At 37.3% G+C, this 26,157-nt stretch overlaps 1 protein-coding gene across 1 annotated transcript in view; it reads right to left on the bottom strand.

The window, feature by feature from the left end:
* The window catches only part of LOC126923898 (tubulin alpha-1 chain-like), a 142,574-nt gene extending 117,380 nt beyond the window's left edge, over positions 1-25,194 (bottom strand). The window contains exons 1-2 of the mRNA XM_050737834.1: positions 24,667-25,194; positions 24,374-24,445 (exon numbers count right to left, since the gene is read on the bottom strand). The gene's annotated coding sequence lies outside the window, so the exon portion shown is untranslated. The remainder of the gene's footprint in view (positions 1-24,373; positions 24,446-24,666) is intronic.
* Between the last annotated feature and the right edge of the window lie 963 nt (positions 25,195-26,157).

Raw genomic sequence — 26,157 nt, 5'->3', positions numbered from 1 at the left:
GCATAAACTCTCCTTAATCATCCTCAATCACCCGATAATCTAAAACTTCCAAAAATTTCGTAATCGTATCTTCCATCTTATGTGTTGTCTTTCTATGTCTGTTGAATACCATATATCTATGATCTCGTATGACGAAGCACAAGTATCATGAAACGATAAAAAGCAGACAGACGAAGAATATAAATCGATTATAAATCTCTGACGCGGACACTGAGTATCATCTCGATCGAGGTTCGAAGAACTATAGCGGACCTCTGGTTTCTTTCTTATCTTCTGATCTCAGGATCATTCACAAACAAACCAAAAACCCTACTGCCTTATCACTTATCAATTTTAATGCAGCTGCCCGTCTTTTTAAAGCGCCAATTGTCTTCAGACCATCTTCTTATTCAATGTACTCTTGCTAAATCCTACGGTAACAAAATCTATCTTTTTTCGTGAAACGTAAATACGTTGAAAAATACTTTACAATGTGCTACTCGATAACGATGGGCAGCTTCCCTGCGCCAAACCGACTTGTTTTATCGCCTTCGTTTATTTAATTCCTCGCTCTTCTTCCATCGTCTTTCTTCTCTCTGCATCGTTACTTGCTCGTTCGGTATTTCTTCTCCTTTTCGCTTCTCTACTTTATACAGCTTTGTATACTTGTATCTTCGTGCCAGAAATGGTATTCCATCGGCTTAATAATAAATTACGTTAAATGAATAAAGTTTCTCAACGATGTATCTGTATATAACGCTAAAAATTATAGCAGCGATGCATGGCGATGGAAATGTACATCCCGATGGTTTTTTTCTACTCTATACGGATATCGTAGACGCTGATTAGATAGTTACCAGCCGTTATTACCGACGAGTACGCTATCTAAAAGTACAAAAGCTTCGCTGCTGCTTCCGAGCGGTGCGCATAACCGAAACAAGAAAACGAACAAAGTGTTTCCATCTCGAAAGCTCGGCTCAGTTCGAGAGACGAGCAACGAGGACGTCTGGAAGAGAAGCTCGGCCATCGACGAGGATCTCATAGGAGGCGGTTACCGAGTAAGATCGTTTTCTGCGAGCGGTAAGCGCCGGTGGTTTGTTATCGGACATCGGGCCGGGTGCACCGGCCTCATCATGCCTTGGCCCTCCTTCCCTGCAACGTTATGCATCGCGATCAACTGCCTCGACTCCGAGAATCGATGCCCGTTTCAAGTTATGCAACTATGTAGATCTCGATAGAAACCAGCTCTTTTAGAAGCAACGCTCGCAACTCGATAACGCTCGAAGAATATCGAGTGCCGTGATAACAACCGGATAATTCGTACGTCGGCGTCATTCGCCGACTGTCCCGGTGTTAATCACGTTGCTCTGCCACCGATAACGCTACCCCTGTCCTTTGAAATTGTAATTATCAGTGGAGCTGGCGTGACTATGGAGCTCGCGGATGAAACTCCAAGCAGAGATTTCTTTTTCTGTTTCTGTCGTTCTTCGATCAGAATGTTCCGTATGAAAGGTGTTGTGGATACAGTGATCGGTAAAATTATCCGAACGTATTGTGATTTTGATGTTTAACTTGTATGTTAACGCTTGGATAACCAAATATCAACTTTGAATGAATGATCAACTTTGTAAATAGCAAAGTTCAGAAAAATGATGTTGCGTAAGTATTACGTATATATGTACAGAGAATGCTACAATTGTTATGAACAATCGTATCGTTATTAAAGTAATACGTACGATAATACATACAATAATAATAAAAAAGATAGAAAATATTAGAACAATTATTAAAATAATAATGAGCAATGTTAAATAATAGACACAGATTTTACGAAAATTTTAGACAAAATTTCAACCGAGCATCTCCATAATAAGCAGTTTCAATTCTGTCAACTTCATTATGTTTGTTAAGTTATCTAACGTTATAATTAATCTTAGTAGTTCATATTAAAGTTTCTTAATTTTAGAAAAATCGTACGACGAATGAAAGGAAACGCGCGTATAGTGATGCACAGGAAACGACAAGCTACGACGAGGTTTATGATCGAATGAGGAATGGCGACAGTGCCACGCGTAATAGGATATCTGATACCGGTGCTTGATGATCCAGGATAACGCCATCGAGGGCCCAACTTCGATCCTTATCTCGATCAGTTTAATGTATGCAAATTACCATGGTCCGAGGTACGTGTATTACCGGGATTAGAGCAGCGAAATGAGGATCGCGGTAACACCACAGCAAGAAGGCTACGAATTATTATTTTGGAATCTGATTTTCTCATTTCCTCTCTTTTCTCTAGCTTTGTAGCAGCGATACGAAAACCACATTGCGACATTGCGCTGCAGACAATAAGGAAACGAAATTTTTTAAGATTTCTTAATAAGAATAACAAATTTACTTTGGAACATCTACACATTTATAACATTACGATGCATAATATGATATTTTAGTTTTTAAAATAAGAATAAAAACGAAATGATATTAGAAACTTCCAAAAATCCACAAAAATTTTGGAGTTCGCTAATTTTTATCTTCATTGTCGCGCAAAAATATCCTAATCTTTTCTTTTACTCGATAATCTCAATTATAATTATGTTTCGCCTAATTAAGCATTTCGACTGAACAGAATTAACAGATATTTCAACTTCGGTCTTCCAATGTTAAGCGTGCCGATAGAATACGATAGATACGAAACACCTACATCTCCCATCCATAATAAAAATAGCTTTTTTACGACGAATGGAACTCTTTGTACATCCAACGTTCCCTTCAAATAACATCATCGTAAAACCGCTACAACTTATTCAAACAATCGAAATCAACGACCCACTACATCCCGGTAACACTGACAACCTACAAGCACTTTATCCCCTCCAATTCGTCAAAACAAGTAGAAAGAAAGGAGGAAACGAAAAAAAGAAGATCTTCATTAAAATCTCCGACTACTCGCCGCACGTCAAACCAAACAACCCATCCAAACATACGCGCGCGCACGTATCTACAAGCTCGCATAACTTTCCAACTCTTGACTCGTTACAAGACAAAGAAAACGAGGAAGAAAGGAGAAAGAAGGGAGGAATGGAGGGGCAGATATTTGCCGAACGGTGCAAACAAATCAATGCAATTGAACGTCGACAAACAGAGTCTGACCAGCCGCAAAAAGAAGCACGTGTAGTTGCATAGTGTCGTCGGAGCGGAAACAACCAACGAGAACCGTATTTGGTGCCGGCTCAAGACCTACTATCCGCCTAGCTCGTACTTTACGTTTCCATTCGAGAACATCGAAGCTACAGAACAATGTGGAATTGGGGAAGTGTGCCACTTGGGTGGCTGGACCACAGGATCGTGCACGCTTGCCGGTTGATCAAGGCCCTTTATAAGCGTGCACGTGTCTGTGCAAGGTTCAGAGAGGATACGCAGACGAAGACCCGGTTCTTGCAAACGTTTACGCTCACCTCGCGGATAATCGCAATTTTATGTGTCTCTCTCGTTCGTTTAATCGAATCGACGTCGCGATACTGGCGCTGTTTCACGTGGGAACAATAAATCGGGATTCGTGTGAGACGATGTAAGCGGATTCTACTATTGTAAAATAATGGAATGGTATGTGACCTGTAGTTTTATACCTGTGAGCTATATAGTCTTGGAAATAGACAGTGAGGAATAGATAAAACATTTTTAACTTTGCTCCTTGAAAGGGTGAGAACGTGTAGTTGTGTGATTTTAATCCAGATGCATAGATTAGATATATCTCATAAATTCCATTCTTCTACTGCGACATTTACAGCAAAATTTGGAACGTACCTGTAAATGAAAATATTAAGTTTTCGATAAAAACGTTATGCTGCCACTGAGAAATCTTTGTGGTTTTTTAGAAATATGTCTCGAGGCAACCTTTTATGCCAGTATTGTCAAATCTTTTGTCAGCTAAAAAATGTAGCAGCGAATGGAAATACAGCTTTTTTATTTAATATGTGTACAAGCCAATTTTGTGTTATCTGGCCCTTTTGATTTGACAAAATAGCAAAATGTACGGGGTGTGATAAAATTTCCAAATCAAATATTCACATAATTCTTTTTGCACGTTTTGTACCACGTATGGTCTGGCATTATCGCGATGATATGTGGTGAAAATGACTTAAAAAAATTACATTACGTAAAACGAGAGTGTGATTACAACATATTTTCATAGCATTTACAAGTATGTTCCAAATTTTGCTCCAGTTACCATAGCAAAAACGAAAGGAACTTATGGGCTGGCCTAATCGTTTATCGTTGAAGAAGCTAAACAATTCTCTCAATTAACTAATCTTAAAGAAAGAGTATGTCAATTTCACTAAAGTTAATCTAATTTCTGCAGTACTTGCGTTTCAAGATACACGGAGCACCCACGATGAAGCCATTCACCCGTGCACGTGTATTCAGCCATTACGAGCACCCAATATCCAATTACCCTGACGGTCCAGGTAATTTACCGAACCAATTTCAAGAACCACCCAAACGTGGATCCTTTAAAAAAACGTGGACACTTCTGGTAGGTCGCTCGAGAAGATCGTAACGACACAATCATCGAATTTTCTACGGAAGATAAAGCGATCCAGCGTGATAATCCGACGATAAAGCTGTCCTCTGCCTACGGGGATTCCTCGAGCACTTTGAAATTTCGAAGAAGACTTTAACGCGCACAATTCCGTCACACTGTACGAAAGTAAAGCGCAAATTTCGCTGCTTTCAGAAATTTTCAGGCTCGTGATCTTCACATTGAAAATATATTATTTTTATACAAAAATTTGCACTGCAACGTAGATCTAAAATCGCTATGTTCCTCAAATACGTCACAACTTAATACGAACTTCTTAGAACTGCGATTTTTACACGATACAAAAATCGATCGCTAAATTCTACGATGATCCTATGATTTACACAACGATTCGCACTGCGGTACAGATTTAAAAATTCCTATACTACTCGGATATTTTGCAATCCAGTAGAAGAACTACGGCTTGAAAAGAATTTGTTATCATCGCCAAAACTATATGATATAAAATTATATCATCCTACATCCAGCTACCATAGATGTGTTATCGGTCACATACAGTGGCAAATTCAAAATTTCTATATCTCTCGGATATCAGATCGCCACGTTGTACACGTAGTACGAAACTATTAATAAATTGCTGCAATTTCTAAAATTCAAATAATTCCGTTACGATCGCTATAAGATTGTAAGAAAATCAACTTTCGTCCAACTATTATAGATTGGCGATCGATGACATAGTGCGCCAGGTCGCGTAGGATCCCCGCATTACGTGGGATTACGTGCACTACGTGGCTCTACCTACCCTAACGTCTCTCGTAAGCGACATCACCTCCTCTGGCCGGTACCGGCTCGCCTCGCTGCCTAAGGCATGTCTTCAATGGCGAACACGCTGTTAAATATAGCCGGGGCATTCATAAATCAGGCGAATACCGGCGATGTTAAAGGGGCGGTCGCCTCGCGTGGGTAGGCGAACGCGAATGCGAGGAACGTTAAGGCAGGCATAATAACCACGCCGGGAGAGACCACGACTAAATTCTTCCGGCGTGATACCGACCCCCCTCGATACGACATACACAAGGCCTTTTTTCCAACTTCTTTTAACCTCCTTTCCTGCTGCTCGATCGTGTACCTGTAACTTCTCGTTTCGATACTCATTCGTCGATCATTCTTCCATCCGTCGAACAAGCATCGAGGACGCTGACGTATCTTGTTGGACTTTGGATGTTGGTATTGCTTGATGCGTTGAATGTCAGGCGAAATTTTTGAGTTTCTTTTTTTTTTTTTTTTTTTTGTACCGTGTTGGCGATTATTTTAGCTGGGTACATTGTAACGAGCATATGTGTTACTTTAATTTTTGTTATTTTGTCGAGTGATGTTTGAAGATACATTAAATGGAACGTTAAATCGAATTAAGGAATCGTACACGTTAGTAATTATTTCTTCGTATTTAGGGAAACTCGAAGAAATATTTTTCAACGTTTGAAAAATATAACTTGGTTGGAAATTCATGTTAATAATTTTATCAAATAATAATAATATTAATTTTACCAATTCGTGTAATTCCTATATAATTTAGCGTCCAGATACCAGTATACAAAATACATACATTGATACAGAAAAAGAACAATATCTACGAAGCCTCGGATGACTCATAACGCTATTATTATCTTGCCAAAAATGTTCTCAAGATCATTAACGATGTCGTGCCGACAAACAAAGTGTTGTATCCAGCGCTTCCCAACCAATTTCTCGCACCATTTACCATCTACTTCAACTTAAAATGCATAATTCTACTCTAATTCATCTCCGTTCCAAATATATATACTCAAAACATTATTTCAACTTTTCATATAAAAAAAAGAAAAATAAAACAAAACCTATCCTTTTTCTACGACGTACGAATATTTTCTCCAAAGACAAATATCCTATCACTCCACCTTAAAATACAATTTTTCTCTAATTTGTCTTCATTCCAAATATACCTATACCCAGAATATTATTTCAAGAAAGAAAAACAAGCAAGCCAATCTTTTTTCTACGTCGTACGAATATTCTTGCAAAAGGATAGCATATCCAGCTCTTACCAAGGGAGACTCGCTTTCGCCTAAGACCAAGGACTATTTAACAGCTGGAAGACAAAAGCAACCGGTTTCGTTTTCAACGAGCGCAGAGGAGTAACAAGGAAGACTCGCGTGGATGAGTCAAGGATCGTCGTATATGGTAGCATCCGGAAATAGGTCATCCTTTCCATTGATCGTCAGTGTCGGTGATCTGTGCAGCCGCTATTGAGCCACGTACAGATCCCATTTTCACGTGTTTCTTCCTCATCGACCAGCGGTTCTCTTCTTTATACAGAAATTGGTCAGCCAATCGACACAGTAGCGATTATCTAAACGGCCTCATCAATCTCTGGCTTCCTCGGTTCTTTCGATGCCTTTAGTTTACTCTGGGTGGGCGCGACGTTTGCATCCTTAAGAGTGACACATCGAAATCCACGTTTCATTACGTAATACGTTTTCTTCTGTAGCAACGAAAGCCGACCAGATGGATCGTTAATCATGATTTCGTTCATCGCACGTCTAAGTGCTGCTGCGTTCGAGAGATCGGTACGGTACAAATACGCCGATATTTGTGTGATTCTATGGTGCTTCGAGTCGGTGTGAGTCGATTCGAGATAGAGCTGTAGGTTAATGTGTTGTTCGAAACAGAAGTTAGAAAACTTTTAACGTGAAAAAATGGGAAGTTGGAAGAAGTGGGAGTCCGATACGTTGTAGGTTGGATAAAAAGAAAGTGGGAGATCTCTAGATGAATGGAAAAGACATTCGTTGCGACTATATGTAAATTATATGATTATGTATCTTCCTGTTACTCCGAATTCAGTTCAGTACAGTTCGGTACACTCAAATTCAGTTGGTTAATTGCGTGCGACGAGCGTAAATTTTATTCGTCCATGGTTCGTGTTTTATTAACCTTAAGCTAAAAATTTGCAGTATTTAAAGCGCATAGTGCGATGTTCTTTTCATAACGCTTCGCATGATCTAAATTATGATTCTCGATCGAGTAAATGTAGTTGAAAGAACGATCAAAAATCTCACGATCACCTGAGAGTTAAAAAGGATACTTAGAACTGTCACTGACGATCAAGCTCATTCTCAAGTCAAACAAAGTCATCGACATCGTGTCATTGGTAATCTGGACCAGTTGAAAGTCGAGAAGGGTTATCGAGATCGTGTCATTCACGGCCAAGGTTATTTGAAGACTATACTATCAGATTTCAAGGTCGCTCGAAGATTTTTCAAACTTCATTACGTCGCATCCTCCTTACGAAACCATCCGAAAAGATATCTTTCTACGAATCATTAGTAAGAAACAATTTTTCTGGTAGATTAAAAGAACATTCGATCCTGGAAAACTTAATCGTACTCATAAAAGCCTGAATTTGCATAAACATCTACAATCTAACCATAATTTACACCTGGCAGACGTAAAACAAGCATCCTTATCGCTTTAACACAAATCAGGGTATCTTAAGAGTTAAGAAAATAAAAATCTTCAACGAAGAATCGAAACAACCGTTCAGTCTTGTTCCCTAAAATTCGATTTATGTCTCGACAAGGGTAACGCCGTTGAACCACCGATAACGATACTGTTAAAAGCGATGGATATCCTCGAAATACCTCGCATCGTTCGTGTTTTTTGGCAACTAAAGCGAAAACAGCCCTTTACTCCTACGGATTTCTGATTTCGCGATAAAATTTCGCACAAACATAAGATCGCCATTTTCTCTTGGAAACAATAATTCCAAACGTTTCTCAGATGGAACGATCTTTCGACATATGCGATGTGCGCATGTTCCTCTGCGCGAATGACCTGTCCACCGAGCGTAAAAATTTGCATGTGTAAGTATCCCAAATTCCAGCCAAATTGCTACACGCTACACGATGAAGCTTGCACTAAAAATCTGCATCCGGCTCGTACACGAGATTTCGAACTCGTGAATATGTATTTCGTTGACATATGTATTCATCAAGGATGTTCTATGTTTCTGAATAACACGACGTGTATTTTGGTTTTGGGAATACCGCTTTGCACTGTTTCTCGACTCTTCAAGAGTTTGATTATCGCAGTGCAAATAGTCGCTTTAATGCAAAAATAGATTCTAATTACGATGGATTTTTTATTTTAGTTTATTAAAATTCATGATCGCTTGAATCTAAAAATTCTATGTTCATTCACGAAAGCCTTCATCCGCGCAAACAAGGAACCACGAACATTTCAAATTAATAAAGATACTGCAATTCCGCACGATCATGTTCGTCTTCTTCCGAGTTTATAAAAATCTCGAGCCAAAGAACGTAAAGTTTCAACGTTCTTCATCTATGAAACGCCATCGGACGAAATTCGATGAGTCAAATTCTACACTATCTCAAATAAGAAAAGACCACGGACATCAAGAATGCACCACTTTTCGCGTATCAAGCGTCATCGAACGAAATAGAAGACACGTACGATAGGAAGATTTCCAACTCGATGGGTCCAATTCTACGCGACCCTTTCTCCTCGCTTCCGAAAAGTCGAAAGCAACAGGGAAGCAGCTTCACAAAGAGAAAAGAAACACAATAGCGAGACACGATTTCTAACTTTTACGATCGTCGATAGAACGGACAAATGGCGCCTTTCTCCCGTTTCGTAAAGAAATGTCGCAACAGCTGGGTGTCGAGCGGAACGATTTTTCTTAATTTCAGGCCAATGCGGCCGAGAGAAAATTAACGTGGGCAGCGGAAGGTGAAATCAATATAAAAGAACTCGGTGTAACGGGTGAACGCGCGGGATGAGCCACGGGACGGGTATACCAGGGCAACTCGGCAATGAGTAATGACCTGGACGATGGGGACGTCGGACACGGGGCCGAGTAACGAATTTGCTCGCATCTCTTACACCGCGATCATCACGGTGGGTAGATGTGATCAGGTACGTACGCTGGATATTTGGTGCCACGTGTAGACTGGCCTTTGTCATTCTTACGATGAATTCTGTTCAAAGCTACCGTCTGCAATTTATTAGACGCTCGATACTCCTATCGTTGGTATAGGCATAAATGGATACCGTGAATATAGGATAAAATTGATAATTATTATATTAAATTGTCGCAGAAGTTTCTTTCGTTTTATAAGGAAATAATAGATACACGATGTTTTGTGTTTTGTATTATTTTATCGAATTGTGTATGATCCATTTTGTTCGAATGGAACGAAAAATAACATATAAAGAATAGTATAAAACAAGAGTGTCGTGCATCTATCGTTTCCTTATAAAACGAAAGAAACTTAATATAATCGTGAGTATCATATGGAAAATTGAATTGCATTCGGTTTTCAAGATATTATGACGGAATTACGATTTTATTAATCCCTTGCCTTCTGAGGCAATGTTCGTACTACGAATCGTGGTTACGGCTGAATAAAGGCACGTTATATTTCTAACAAAGCTTCATTTCAATTCCTATTTTGCTTTGAATTTTTCAAATCGACCATCTCTACATATAAATGATACACAGGATTTCGTTGCTTTGCATCAGACACTGGGTTACACTGAAAGTGTCAAGCAAGATAAAAGTGTAAAAAACGTGCTTCAACTTTTTCGAACTTCACACGGTGGTATGTTATAAATGGATGAAGAAAGGCTAATAAAAAGACATCGGGCAGATTCCTGGAATTGCTCTGCATAATTACGACACGAATTTTATATGACCCAACAACGTGAATTGCCTAAAAAGAAGTTACAAATGAAATGTTGCGTTAACGTAATGCTGGCCCTTAATGGCTTAAAAGACCTCCGAAGGTTCCTCGATCACCAGCCGTCCCATTCAGTGGCCAAAAAATATTCTCTCGTTTCTACGAAATTTCTTCTCTTCGTTTTCGACTCTCGCGGTTCGGATCAACGCGTATATTTCGCCTGTACAAGAAGAGCTGTTCGGCTGGCTACATTTTTTCGCTCGTACTCGCTTTGTTGCTGGCTTCTGGCGACGCGCAGCATTGCTGGGTTCGCGATGTGATCTACCGTGTTAATACTCGCCGCGGCGCAGCGTAGCACGACACGCGATAAAAGCGATCGCTTTAAAGTAGCCTCGTAAAGCACGGAATGGGAATGGCACCCTGCGCGGCACCCCCGTACAAAATAACGAGGCGGCCACCGACGATTTATTTTCGGGGTACCAAGATGCAACGCCGTCTGGGAGAAGATACACGGTAGTCGCGTCGGGAGCCTTTGCACGCCAACTTTTTTCCTCCGATTTACACTGATCTCTGAGATATCACCGATATCGAATCGTGGCACGAAGTCTGCATGTATTTTTCATCAAATGGAAACGTTAAACGTGGACGAGTATCTTGTAGTAGGAATCATACGATTATTCATCTGCCTCGTAGCTAAATCGTCATGAAATAGAAGAAGTGTTTTGGGTGGTATTTTCGTCGAATAGAAACGTTAAACGTGGACAAGTGTCTTGTAGTAGAAATCATTCGAGGAAGATGAATATCTTCCTCGTAGGTGAATATGAAATAAATGAAATAGAAGAAATGTTTTGGATGATCTTTGAGAATATTCAAATCTCATTAGTTCTTCACAAGTGGGGATCGGGAAAGAAGTGTAAGTCGTAAGTTTTCTGATAAAATAAATCTAAGCAACTACAAATTGCCCGATAAAATTCAGCTACTGTTACGATAGTCAACTGAAGCATAAATTACCTAATAAATCATCTACTCGTTACTCGTTCTAAAATAACCTTCCACGCTAATCGATAATACGCAATCAATCTTCTATACTATTATAAAAAATTGCTAAAACCGAAATTAAATATCACAAATTTCCTGACAAATTATTCACCTTGTTCGTAACTAATCCATTTCAAAGTAAACATTAACTTTCACCAAATCTTCCAACCCTATGAATTTCCACAAAAATATTACAACAAATCTAAATATATCATAGATTCTTTGATAAAGTATAAAATTGTCCATCACCAATTCGTTTCGAAGTAAACTAAATTTTCCATCGAATCATCAAACTCTATGCACTTCCAGGAAAATTCTAAAGAGGATCTAAGCATGGCAAAATCTCTATGTAGAGATTATATAGAAAATAAAACGCATGCAGCCCTTTGATAGGTAACTCGCCGTGAAGGAGGCGAATTTACGAGCGGTCGTTCACCGTGTACACGCGTGCCCGTACGCAGCGAGTAACGCGTGCAGGTAGCGAGGACGCCGATTATTTATAGTCGCTCGCACTTACAAATGCATCGTGCCGGTGCGCATCACGAGGGGGTCCCCACGATAGCATCGGCTTACTTTCCAGGCAAAATACAGACGTGAGCCGAGCTGCGCGACGACATCAGAATCGAGCAAAACGCAGCCTAACGCACCTGTCCCCGTGTCGCGCGTCCACCGTCGCAAAATACGACCAAATTATCCGGGAAATCGATGAAATTATCCAGCTGTACGTCCCGCTCAGAACCTTATGCGCTTCCTAGAAGATTCACGATTGATCGTATAATGATTACACGTTTCTGCGTAACCACCGTGTAACCACGCAACTATATAAATTTCTACAAACCTCTGTAAGACCAGGCAAAATAGTTGCAAAGTACTAGACGCATAAATTGAGTGGATAAAGAACAGGAAAATAATAAAAAAATGAATAAAAAGCGATTATCAAAATTTCCTTCATCCAACTTTCAGATTTAGTTACATCTGTTGAAAAGAGAAAGTTTCAATTTCTTGGAACAAGGAATTAAAAATATTTGCAGTTCTAATATACAATACTAATTAGTGAAAGGTTGCTCGATAAGAAATTTAATTACTGCCAATCTTGATTGGAAACAATAAATAGTATTAAATAGACTCGGAATGGGTAAATTCATTAATAATCAATACTAATCTATACGTGTCTATTATCCTTTGACATTTAAAATTTAACAATCTTTGACGATATTAGGGCACTAAATATTCGTGAAGGGTAAGATATAAATAAGAGAAAATCTGTCATCCCTTGTAAACAAGTAAACAACCTTATGTATCGTGATATAAATATCTTCTTCTATTTTTAAATGTATACCTTATTTTTAAGCACCTTAAATTTTTAAGAGCTGCTTTTTTCATACAGGGCTTTCTTTCCATGCTCCAATAACTTCGTATTTTTGGACAATATAATACCTAAATAAAAATTTCGTGGTGTCTTAAACATTGTATTATTTAAATATTTCAATTTAAATATATAGTATTAAATAATGCATTAATTATTATCAGTCCCCTAAGAACTTATTTCGTAGAATTTTCAACGTCACAGCATTTGTCTAACGTAGAAGAGAATTTTTTACGTTGTTTATACATAGTTTTTACGTTTCCCGGAAAAACACGTCTAACTTACCGCGATTTATCTTTATAGCTTTTTTCATATCGTTTCGACGAGAGTCCAAGGCGTGACGACGAGAAATCGTTCAAAAATACCTGGAAATGCCGAACTACTGACTGTTTGGGCCTGTAAATCCTATTAATAGGCCAATTTGTCTCGCGTCTACTAATTTTTCTCATGTACGATTCGTAAATTCCGATGAAACATTTGGGGAAATTTATAGTGAAAATTAGACTTCGATTCGGAAATATATGACGAGCAATAAAAACGAATAAACTATATGAATAGGAAATTTTATGAAAATTGTTGGAAGCATGTGATGCTATTTACGATGTGCGTGATTTTTATTTGGAAAGTCGTAAAATTATGAGATATTATTTTCGAGAGAATATTATGTAAGATTTGTGTGCGAAAAATGTTGAAACATTAGACGTTACATAAAAAATGTTCAAGAGATTTGGATGTTAAAATATCGTGTGAAATTGAGTCTGAAGGTAGATTCAAAATATTCCGCCGCGCAAAACTTCTTGCGAGATACAATCGATTTAACTGCAGTCCCCTTCCTTTACAATTTTATTCTTTATTCTTCCCAACATCAATATTTATAAAATCCTACTATATTTAATCAAATTTGCCAATCATTAAAAAAAATCTATAAATTACCCAAACATCACTTTACTTACAAATAAACCTGATCCTCTTCAAGTCCAATACTAATATAATTTTATAATTTTTTATCGACTTCTAGAAATCTTAAACATCTGTACGGTACCTCTAAAATATAAACAATTCAATTCTTTCCAAACAGAATGTCAATATAATCCTATCCTCTCAAAGAAAAAAAAAATCTCGATAAAAGATTCAATTCTCCCAAAATCCAATATTAACATAATCCTATCATTTGTAATACAATTTTCCAATAATTTAAAAAACCCCATAAATTACCTTCAAGATATAAACTCCAGCCTTTCCAAGTCCAATGTTGTCTAACATAACTTTAGCATTATCGATAAAATTTTTCAATCGCTTAAAAAGTATATAAAGTACCAAAGACATTACTATAAAATATAAATAAATTTGGTTTTCTCTCCCGGTATTCCCATAATCTCGCCACTCCCGATAAAAATTTCCATCACTGGAGGAACAGTTTAAACGCGGCTCCGGCTGTTTAAAAAATCGCGTCCTCGATCAGACAAGTCTCGATCGTAACTCCGAGGCTATCGAAGCTGTGCACCCAGCCAGGAAGAATCCCGCGCGTGGAAAATATACGGACAGGTCGAAGGGACTGCGGTGGTTCGTGACCAATGTTCTCGATTTTTCTTCAGATTCGTCCCACCGCTCGGGACATGAAAAGGAATGTCGCATCTTTTCTCTATCAGAACGTCTAACGGTACAGCAGGCAACCTCGTGCATTTGCGTACGCAAGACCTCCACGAACTAACGGAGTTAATTAAAATCGTTAAGGATGTTTTGCGAGGCCCGTCCCTTCTGCTGTACAAGGATTGCTCGACTCGAGCGAACATATATCGTTGCCTTTAGCAAGGATTTATATTTTTTCAATAGAAATCGTAAAATGTACGTGCATGGTACGTAAATTTGTGTGTGTGTGATTTTTTTTTTTAGATATGGTGTTAAAGATTCAGACTTTTGCTCTCCATTTTACCGTTCTCCCTTTTTTTCTATTTTGCTGTCGACTTGTTTTTAGAATTCAGTTAGATCTAACAATATTTTAGATATTTTATGGATATCTCGAGTGACTGAGATATTTTAATAAAAACGATAGGATTACGTCAATATCGGATTTGGGGAGAAGAAATTGGGTTTTGGGTTTATCGATATCTTATTGATAATTTACGTGAAATGGTTATGAAATTATGAAAATTTATATCGAGAAATATGACTTTTCTTTTATGATGTATCGTTATATAGTTTATACGTGGAAACAAGAAAATTCTTTTCTGGGTGAAATGCGAGATTTTGTATTCCATTTAAGATTTCAAATAAATCGAGAACCAAGTGAATAACGATCTGCTGTGTTTACATGAAACAACAATAACTTCTTTAGGATAAAAGTGTTCCGCTAATTTTTTATTCCACGACTCTCGCAAGAAATTCAATTTAATTTCGCGATAAGGAAGATTCCACTCGTATATCAGAGGAAAGTAATTCCATTTATTCAATGAATAAGGTAATAAGAAAGTAATGAGCGTGTAGAGTAATTAGCCTCCGTGATAATATCTACGAACAAGCAATTTTTTTTTTTAATTTACACGAAAGAAACGTAGGTTTCTCCTCTCAATCCATACACTGTGAATCTTCTAACGAAAAGTGGAACACCCATTCACAACAATACCACAACTTACCATACTCCTAATCTTTACTATCTTCTCTATAAACCTAGAAGAACAGACCGTGTCATCAAAACAAAAATCACGCATCTAATTCCTAGATCCGATCATCTTCACGGAAATACTTTTATAAATAGAATGATCAACTTTCTGACGTTTTCTATCACAACCTACCATACTTCCAGCCATCTTTACCAGATAAACAAACACCTCTATAAATCAGAAAAGCACGAACAATCAATTACTAGATTCACTGATTTCTACGAAAATACTGTTTTAAATAGAATGATCGGTATTTTGTATTCCCGATATTTTCTACCGGAACCCTATCATATTTCTAATCCTCTTTACCAGACAAAATAAACATCTCTAGAAACCAGAAGAAAAAACATGGTCAATCAACTAACTAATCTCTACATACAGTGATTTTTGCAAAACTACTTTTACAAATAGAATGATCAAGACTCTGACGTTTCCTATCATAACGCACCATACTTCTAATCCTCTGTGGCAGACTATGAGCCAGGAAAGGCACGAACAATCGACCAACTGGTTCTTAGATATTGCGATTTTTGTGAGAATATTGTTTCAAATAGAACGCTCAACGTTCTGTATTCCTTGCGTTTTCTATCAGAACCTATCGTATCCTCGATCTTTTTTATCAGAGGAACATCCCTAGAAATCAAAGAAAAATTCATACGAATGAAATCTCTGGATCCAGTGATTCGCAGGAAAATACTGTTCTAAATAGAATGACCAACACCCATAAATCCAGTCTAAGCAATTAAATAATATCATTGAAGCAAGCAATGTGTCCAACGAAAATATCGAAACACTTATTATTAACTCGTTCAAAGGCGATCATCGTTTCGATTGCAAGATTGAGTCGTTCGCCAAAGATTCCTCCAGTTCCCATCCTAAGAAATATTAACTTCCATGAAGAAGAAGAAGAAGAAGAAGACGAAGAAGAAGAAGAAGAAGAAGAAAATGATGATAAAGAAACGGCATACACAGCGTCGACAGATTTATGCGGCGATAATTATCGCGACCGTTATCTGCTAATCGTCTGAATTCCATATTGCATCCTACTATATTTCATCGCGAGCAACGTTTGATCAAAAGCTCCAAGCAGATTTTCTTCTTCCGCAGCTTCTTCTTCTTCTTGTTCTTTTTCTTCTGTTTCTTCTTCTTCTTCTTCTTCTTCTTCTTCTCCCAATCGTTGAAGATTTCACGCTCACGCGTTACGTGAAAACTCGCTATTGACACAGAAAACGATTCGTTCGTTCATACGTTCGTCCAGATCACAAACGTCGAAGCCTGTGCGTGAATCGTGCACGTCTTTAATCCTGTTATTATTATTATTATTATTAGTTTCACGTTGACTACAGATTCTGTTTCTATTTTCGGTTGATTGCCACGGCGAAAATAACCGTTCCGCGTATTATCGTAGCCGGATGACGCTCGAAACGGACCAAAAGTCGCCCGATCAAACAAACAGACGGATAAAATTGGCAGGCTAGCAACCATTATAATATCGTGCATGCTATATCCGGGACCATTTTCAAGATCGATCGTCTGAAAATAATTCATCGAGCTGTTGCTTAACTTCTTGCGATTTCTGTTTGACGGAATGCTGATTCAACGTTTTACTTCTTATGCTACAAGTTGTAATTTGCGCGCTCCCTTTAGAAAATTCGATTCTTCAGGGGACGAAGATGAAATAATGGGGCTTCGATCGTTCGAACAAGATTTTTACTATAATAAAAAGTAGTTGGAAGATAGCGGCCACGAAGCTGAATTTGATTGGAAACTGGCATCGAAAGCCTGACATTTTTGTAAATTGAGGGAAATGCGAGGTAGATGTTAGAGAATTGTTGCGGAGGAGTAAATTATCGATGAATGTAATAGCTAAATACTTGATGCGAGAAAATTTGTTTATTCAGAACGGTATAGAAATCTAAATTCTAAATTGTTCATAAATACAAGTAAGTAATATTTACGAAAAATTTGCAAACGTGTGATTAATTCTCTACAGATTGATCAAATAACTAACAACAGGTTATGCCTTACTACTTTATATAAAAGGCTCATTCGGTATTAAATCAATCACATTTACTGATATATAATCTGAAGGACATTTTGACACGAGGAAGTCGATAGTTGGAATGTGCAACATCAATCAAACAATCAACAAAGCATTTACCTACTACACAAGAACTCCGTTCATCTTCCCCTCAAGAATTCCACTTATTTTCCATTCAACAATAGTAAATCATAGATAAATCAATTAACATTCTAACGCGAAGATAGATGATCACCGACTCAACTAAATAAGAATTAGAATTATCTTCTGCTCAAAAATGTTATCCGTTTCCTTTTCGATACTAGCGAATCTTTTATAATCTAACTAACCTTGGATACGATCAGCTCAACCATTACGAAATTGAAAACAGAATCATAGAATTAACAAAGCATTACCTTACAATACAAATATCCCATTCGATTTCTATTCGGAGACTCCACTTACTTGCCATTCAAAAATGATAAATCATACACAGACATTCTAATGTAGTAACCATTCGCCAGGAAAAATTCGACCATTAAAAAAAATTAAACAAAGCGTTTCCTCTATGCGCAAGAAGTCCATTTATACCCTATTCAGAGATCCAATTTATTTTCCATTCAACATTGATCACTTTCGTAAATTACTTAATTTTATTAAATTAACGACACACTGGAAAAGACTCGTTTTCCTTTTTCAGTCTTCCATTCACCGTTTTCTCCTACAACTCAAACGATACTTATCAAGAATCGAATCAATCCACGTTTCTTCCTACGACGTCTAATACGTTTTCTCTCTATCGTGTAATAAAATCTAGCAGCTCCTACAAATTCCTTCCTTCGCATAACATTCTCCGACATCGCTACCATACGTTATTTTCGAAAAACCATCTCCCGTGAATAACCATCGAAAGAGCTATCTATTGTTAAGCCGCTTATCATCGTCGTGAGATTTCGAAACGAGTCGAATTAGTAAGATGACTCGAAGGAGTACAGTTTCTTCTAATTTTTCCATCTTCCATCGATTATTCTCTATACGCAAGTTGAAAATTAAATCAATCCACGTTGTCTCTTTCTACGTCTGCTACATGTTGCCCCTATCGTGCAGTAAAATCTAGTAGCTACTACAAATTCCTTTTCGAATAACATTCTGCAGCGTCGCTATCAATTTTTACGAAACTGCTACATATCCCAAAATAGCCGTCGCATGAGCCACTTATTGTTAGCATACTGGCGCTTATCATCGTCGTATCGGACACTCCTTCGTCCGATTGGAAATCCAGACGATCTCGGAGCGAGACTGCGCGGTACTTAACATCGATAAGTCGCGTGTATATCGACTCCTCGGCGATTATTTCGCGACGAGACGACCAATTAAACGATTCCCATTTCCACCGTGTTGTGTATACGCACACGCCGTGCAACGATTCTAATCGGTTTTGATAAAACGGTCATCGGAATTCGAGTGGCAATTTCACTTAACGACGCTGTTAACATCCGCGCCCGCGTGTTTGCGTTAGCCGCAGTGCAAAAAAAGAAGCAGCGGGGATTCACGATCGGTTTTATAGAGAAAGGAATGCGTGCTCGCGTGTACGCTGTTCGTGAACGTGCGCTCACAGACGGTGACTGACCTAGAAACACATTATCGCGATACGCGTTCCTCGCCGACCCACTGACGTGACACGCCCAGCCAATCCGGATCGATGTGCTCGCTTTTATCATCGCTTTCCTCCCGACTAAACGTCCACCAAATTATCTACCATTCGTTCAGCTCGCGATACAAACGATTGTTAGGTTTTACGAGTTGCGGCACTTTTTCTTTTTGAGGAGCAATACATTTCATCGTCGACTATTATTCAAACGATACGTTAGATCCATCGATTTTCAAGCGGTGTGTGCCGCAGGAATTCTTGAAACATCCAATACCTGACTATATATTTCCTCGATGCTATAAACAGACTGCAGATTTCTATGGAAATTTAATTGTTCGAGAATATAATTGAAAATGTTAGAGCAATTACGCTTTTGGCTAGTGAGTCTCTTTTGCCTATTAAGTATTATAAAAAGCACTATGCTTTCTACGTGTATTTCTTTATATCGTGTGCATCCTGTGCAATTTTGCGCTTACAAATTTCTTACAAATGCATAAAAATCCTAATTATGTATACACGTGTATATATATATATAAAGTCAACTGTAACTAACCAACGAATGCTTAATCGTGTTTAAATGTTTAAATGTGTAAAATACGTAAAACTCATAATTATTAAACGAAATCTATTTCCACTTTCTATGCTTTCGAAATTTCCTATAAGCGTAAGAAAATCCAAGATCTAGATGAAAAGCAGAAGATTTAAGGCGGTTTCTTTCCGGTAATCGGTATCCAGGGTCGGTCTCGACCCCATCCACCGATAAAAGATCGCGTTAATTGCCTTTCCATTAGACCGCGAGGAACAGGGGGCACGTGTAGAGTCGGCGACCAGTCCGTGACCGGTTCGTAACAGTCGTAGGAACGATCTAAGCGAGTTAGATCAGTTCGGGCGTCGGTAACGAGTGCGATCGTCGGTCTCGATCGGTCGAGCGACCAACCAAAAAATTAATTAAACTTCCCCAGGCTGCGTGGCATTGGTGAAAGTAATTAAATCCCTGGTGCACTATAGCTACCTGCTTCGCCGCCTCCTATTGTCGCGGCTTGTTAGCAGGAAGTCCTCTAACGTCCATCAGGAAAAAAGTCAGAAACGTTACGACAGTACTTTCCAATGTTATCGATGCTAAGAACAAATATTCAAATGTTTTTTGAGCGGCTATTGCACGCAAGTGATACGCCTCAAATGATTATACAGTAGAATAGCGAGTAACGAAACAATTGTTTATTGGAACATCGATTAATTTGGAGTTTGAAGATGATCAAATATGAAGAAGATTAGAAAACAAGAATAGAAATTGTTCGAGTGAGATTGTTACGGTTTTATTCGAATGTTCTTGTTCCTACTGTTGCAGGAATTTTGTTAAGATACGAAGTGTAGAGGAAATGTTTGAAGATTCCTAATGATAAATGCATTGGAGAAAATGTGAATCTTTATCGTTTGATCGAGTTTGAAATGTCTAATATTGTTCGTATCGAGAGTTTGATAGTCTTTTGACGTTTGCATTTGATCTATTGATCGAGGAATATGGGTGAAGTTATAAGTATTTGAAAATTCGTGATGGTAGGTGTATTAAAAAGAATAGTAATTTTTAACTTTTGATCAAGTTTGAAATTTCTAGCATTATTCGTATTGGGAGTTGGATCGATCGTTAAAATTGATAAAGGAACAGTAAGATTTTCGTTATACGTGAATGTTGTATATAAGGTACGAAACAATTTTAGAAGAGGAGTGATATTTTTGTATAACTCGATTATTATTAAATATATTAATTACAGGATAATGTGAAATTTCACCTCAACTAGCGAGCTAATAACAATTTTATAATACTCTGGTTAAATGCTTCACAGGTTTATATTTATGAATGATGTAAAACGATGATAATAATATTGAGTGAAATGGTTTGTTTCGTTTGACGGTAAATCTCTGGGGATATAAAAGTCGACTTCCTTTTTCAGTAACGTCGGAGACACACTTGTTTCGCTTGAAACACAAGGACGAGGTATGAAATACTCTTTGTTGAAGGAAAGATATGAAAGTTGACTGAATAATCCTATGCAAAAAGCATGATACTGTTAATGAAGAAACTTTTTTTGTTCCATACGATGAATGCGGGAAAAAGAGCAAAAGAAAGGCAGACTGATATGACAGAAAAAGTTGCTTTCTTTCTTTTAAATAAATATCTTTCGTATGTGTTAAAATTAAAATATGCGTGAAATTAGAAAATCTAAGATTCGTCACTTTAAATTACTGTATCAATATCTGTCTATAATGAACGTCGATAAACCAAGTACATATGGATATGATTTCGCCCACGTTCATTGATCAATGGACCAAAACCAAATGTCAAAACAGACCACGAAGTCCGAGGGGAAAAGATCCCGCGTCACGATCACGGGAAGCGGAAACGCGGTGTCCATGGCTAAACTCTGTGCACCGTTAAAGGAAATCAAGAAGAGGAGAGTTGAAGGGGGGAAAAAAAAGAGAAGAACGAGGATATTATGCGTTTCCTGGTGCACGAGAGCCAGCAAGTGGACAACCTTCTGGTATATCGACGGTATATATTTATTTAACTAATAATAAATGGCCAGTGTAGCTCGCAGGCGTACAACTTGCAGCGTATATAAGGACAATACATCTCTATTTTATTCGCCGGTATAATGGATAGCGGAGCCTCGTGTGTATGCACATCGCGGCAACAATATAATCGTGATCCCACGAGACCGCTCTTTATAAAGGCGCTTTTGCGAGAATGGCCGCTCACGCGAGACAATATGCAGAAATCGCATTATCCAAAGCCGCGGGGTAGAAACCGCCACCGAGACCGGAACAATAAAATAGATGCTGGCGAAAGGGCGACTTCATACGCTGATGAACTTTCCTTCTTCTTTTTCTTCTTCTTCTTCTTCTTCTTCTTCTTTCCTTAATATCTTTCCTATGTATTTACTTTGTCCTCTTCCAGCATTTGATCTCTTACAGCAGGTTCATCTTGAAGAAAAAATCTATTTTTCATACATCAAAACTACTAACAGATTCTAAAATGTCTGTGATAGTAGTAAATGAACAAAATAAAAAAGACAAACTGTTTTTTTAAATTTAGGGCTCTAATTTAGTAACGAAATTCTTCTAAAAAATGTATGAACTAAGGGGAAAAAATGTTTGTCTTATAAATCTATTAGAATCTTAAAAGAAATATCTAAAGATTCGTTTCTATATAACACCGTGTATCTATTATTTCCTAAAAGTATAATTATATAGGTGCTGTTACGAGATCGCTATCGTAGACGACCTAAGACGTTTCCAGAGTACTATATAATATATATAATAACTAGGTCCGTAAACGACTGGACATTCCAATGGACCCAATAAACCTAAAACTGTTTTCTCCAACGATGACCTCTTGTTCCACGAAAGTCGAACGAAAATCTCAACGGAAATGATAAAAAGGATTTTTCGCGTTTCACCTAATTATGAGAAATCGGCCAGTTTCCCCGTGGACCGATAAGCTCTCGTCTAATAACAGGGAACGTTGTCGTTCGATGATCGCAGCGGCGAGGAAAACCAGCCCCGAGACGCTTAAGACAATGAGCATGTTGCCGAAGTATAGGTGAAAGCACACCAATCATCCGCAACAAAGAATGTTAACGTACTCCGTCAGCCATGAACAAACAATGCCGTCCAATTACACGAACGATCGTTGCATCTTTCAAATATCTCCTGAGAGACGGCTGATAAACAGAGACTCTTCTTTCCCACCCCTTGCGCTTCTCTTCTTCTTTGTATAGTATTATATCGTCGTCTTTCTGCCATTGAACTCGTTGCAATCATCCAGTTTATCGAAGTAACATAGTTTGAGATGACGAGGAACACGAGGTGAAGCTTAGGTGAAAGCATCGGAACAGGTGCGATAAATCTGTCCACGCGGAACGATGCTAATTCTATTGATAGCGTTGAAATGAGAATACGCATTTTTGGCAATAGTCCATAGCACTATAAAATGGAAAGTTTTTAGAATTTTTGCATATATTACATTGATTCTATATTATATTCTACGAAGTTCTTTAAATCGTTGAGCATACTGGAGAATGTGTAGAATTGGTTCCACACTACATTCTGTATAGTAGGAAAATTTTTGAAGTTGTCGAATACATTGAAAAATGACTGCAATAGGTTTTGTATTACATTCTATGTTAATTTATGTGGTGGGAGAGTTTTTTTAATTTATTAAGTATATTGAAGGATGTATGGAATTAGTTCTATATTATACTCTACATGATAGGAAAGTTTTTGGAATCTTTGACTATGTTAAAAAATGTGAATTAATGAGAATTAATTTTTTAATGTTCTGTGTAATGCGGAAGTTTTAAAGAATGAGTACATAAATTAAAAATGCGTGGAATTTATTCAACATCGTATTATATATAACAAAGAAATTTTTGGAATGTTTGAGTATATTAAAAAATGATATTTATAGAACTGGGAAGTTATAGTACTTATAATTTTTTATCATGGAGTTTTTATGAATCTTTGTTTCACATCATATGGATATCACATAGTTATTGCAAACGTGTGAAATATATTAAAAATTGATTCAAGAGGGCAATACCAAACCCGGAAGACTAAATAGCAAAGGCTACGAAATTTTTGTGACTGAATTCCTAGAAGTTGGCATAAATGTTCCGCATGATATTTATCCTTTAACGGATAAACAATGCTAGCCAATTACCGGGTGCAATATGACGATGCATAGTGTGGAATACTACGCGATTTTCCTCTTACATACGCGTGAAACGCATTACACGCTCGATTGTTACATACATGGAGTATATATACGAGTTAAGAAGTGCCTCTGAGAATGTACGAAAGTTACACGGAAGATGTCCTTATAAAAAATATTGAAATATTAACGCGCATAAACGCTATAGTATTCTTAGAGAGACGCCAAATTGTTTCGCAAGTTAACGCAACTTTGTACGCCGATATAATAAGGAAGAATGTGTTAGTTCTACTCTCTGGAATACAGTGAAGTGTTGATGATACTTTATACATCACAAAATGTAAGAAAATTTCTAAAATATTTCATAAATAAAAATACAGAAATTGCGATTTACAATATGAAATGTAATTAAAGAACATTTAATACTATAATTATATATAATAATAAACCTGTAGAATTGTAGGTATATATAAAGATTGAGATATGAGATGTTTTACAGATAAAATTAATTAACAACTAATTTAATACTTAATTAACAGGTATATATATTCATATTTCATAGAATAAGCGTTTGTTATAATAGAGTTTCTATCAATAATTTTCTTACATTCTGTATATGTTTAATACAGAAAGAATATAACATACATATTAACACATAAAATTCGTGACTCACCGATCGTTGAATATCCGGAATTTCCTGGTATCACTTCCGGTTCAACATTTGTTGTATCATACCCAAAGATGCCTGAAAGTGAAAGGAACCAATAATTGTATAAGTTTTATAGCGAAAATTATCTGTAATAGCTTATATAAAAAATATACGAAATCTCAAATAATACTTGGCAATATTGTTTTTAAAATGTCATTTGGAATATTTGAATCAGAATATTATTACAGTAAATCGATTTCATTTATACGATTACATAGTATGTAATTACAGTTAATAAAGCATGAAGATATACATACATTTTTATTGTCGCCCAAATCGTCGAGAATATTCTTGGTCGTGGTAATTTTCACTCACTCGAATAGCAACACACACTATAAAACGAAAAAAAGTTAACGCGACCGCGATATCGTGTTCAAAATACAGCTACTTTCAATTAGAAACAGAAACGCAAACAAAAACGGCCTTGTATCGGGAAACTGGAACAGCGTAATATCTTTGACTTCATGTTTTTGTATATTCTAAGCAAATTTTATATTCTAACGCGCACTGACTCTATAAGCACGTTATACGCGAATAAAATACAATTCAATAAAGGACGGTAATTATAAAAAATTCTAATTTTCCTACAACCACATTGTTCTCGCGCTGCCACGCCCGTACATTTTAAAAAACTAACGTTTACTGTTCCAAACGAGTATACCCGGTATCACTCTCGCAAAAGAATCGATACTATCCGAACGATTTCGATAATCGAAAGTAATGGCGTCCTATTACACGGTAAAACGTCCTACTACACTTTCCTGGAATGAATAAATAAAGCTTTTAAGAGAAAGAATTTATTCCAATAAAACATAATAATGATTTCTTTTTAGTGAGATATATGTATATGATAAACGTGTACACTGAATATTAGCGAGATATGCATAAAACATGCGTATACGAAGTATATTCTTTTATCGTATTCAATACATTAAAAGTGAGATATCTAATGATAGAAGCAGACGAATTAAAAGACATCAAATAAAAGAGGACAATACGTAGCATGTAGGAATAAAGTAACAAATTTGTACCTTATTTACAGCAACAATCCGTCGATCTACCATATCGCGAGGACGATCCCATGTATACTGACGTCTATCGTAAATAATTGCGAAGGATTCGATGGAGAGGGGGAAACACACTCATTGGTACGCGAATACAAACCGTGTATTTCAAATTAGAATTCCCTAAATTAATACGATTTTCTCACTTCTTACATCTTCGATTGCAAAACTGAAAGTATAAAAAGTTAATAATAATTAGAAATTACAAATTCGTATTATGAAACACATAATGTGTTAAGAAAATACTTCTCATGTATGAACTAAGCATGCTTACTTTCTTATATCCTTAATTGTACACAGTATTATAGTCGCATATTACATATATGTATTGATCAAACAATTTATGTTTCGATAAAACATGTATATAGTTTCCGGTTATGAAAACGAAAAGGCACGGTGTAATATCTCCGGTGCTAGCGAAAATCTAACGCAACTTATCGCGATATTTAATACGTTGAAAGATCCTGCCGGGTAAAACGTATTCCGAGCAGCAACATTCACTTCTAACGATCCTATTAAGCATACGCAATCACGAGCAGCGAACAGGCGCCAGTTTAATGTCTAACTTAACCATAAAACAGAGGGAAAAACGTCTAATTAAGTTCCTACACGGAACACGGCGAATTTACGAGGTCGCCTAACAAGCTTTTGAAACACTGTTAATCCACAGCCGATACACTTGTT

This window comes from Bombus affinis, chromosome 14 (genome assembly GCF_024516045.1).
Source record: "Bombus affinis isolate iyBomAffi1 chromosome 14, iyBomAffi1.2, whole genome shotgun sequence".
NCBI classification, from domain to species: domain Eukaryota; kingdom Metazoa; phylum Arthropoda; class Insecta; order Hymenoptera; family Apidae; genus Bombus; species Bombus affinis.
This window is presented reverse-complemented; position numbering and strand designations above follow the sequence as displayed.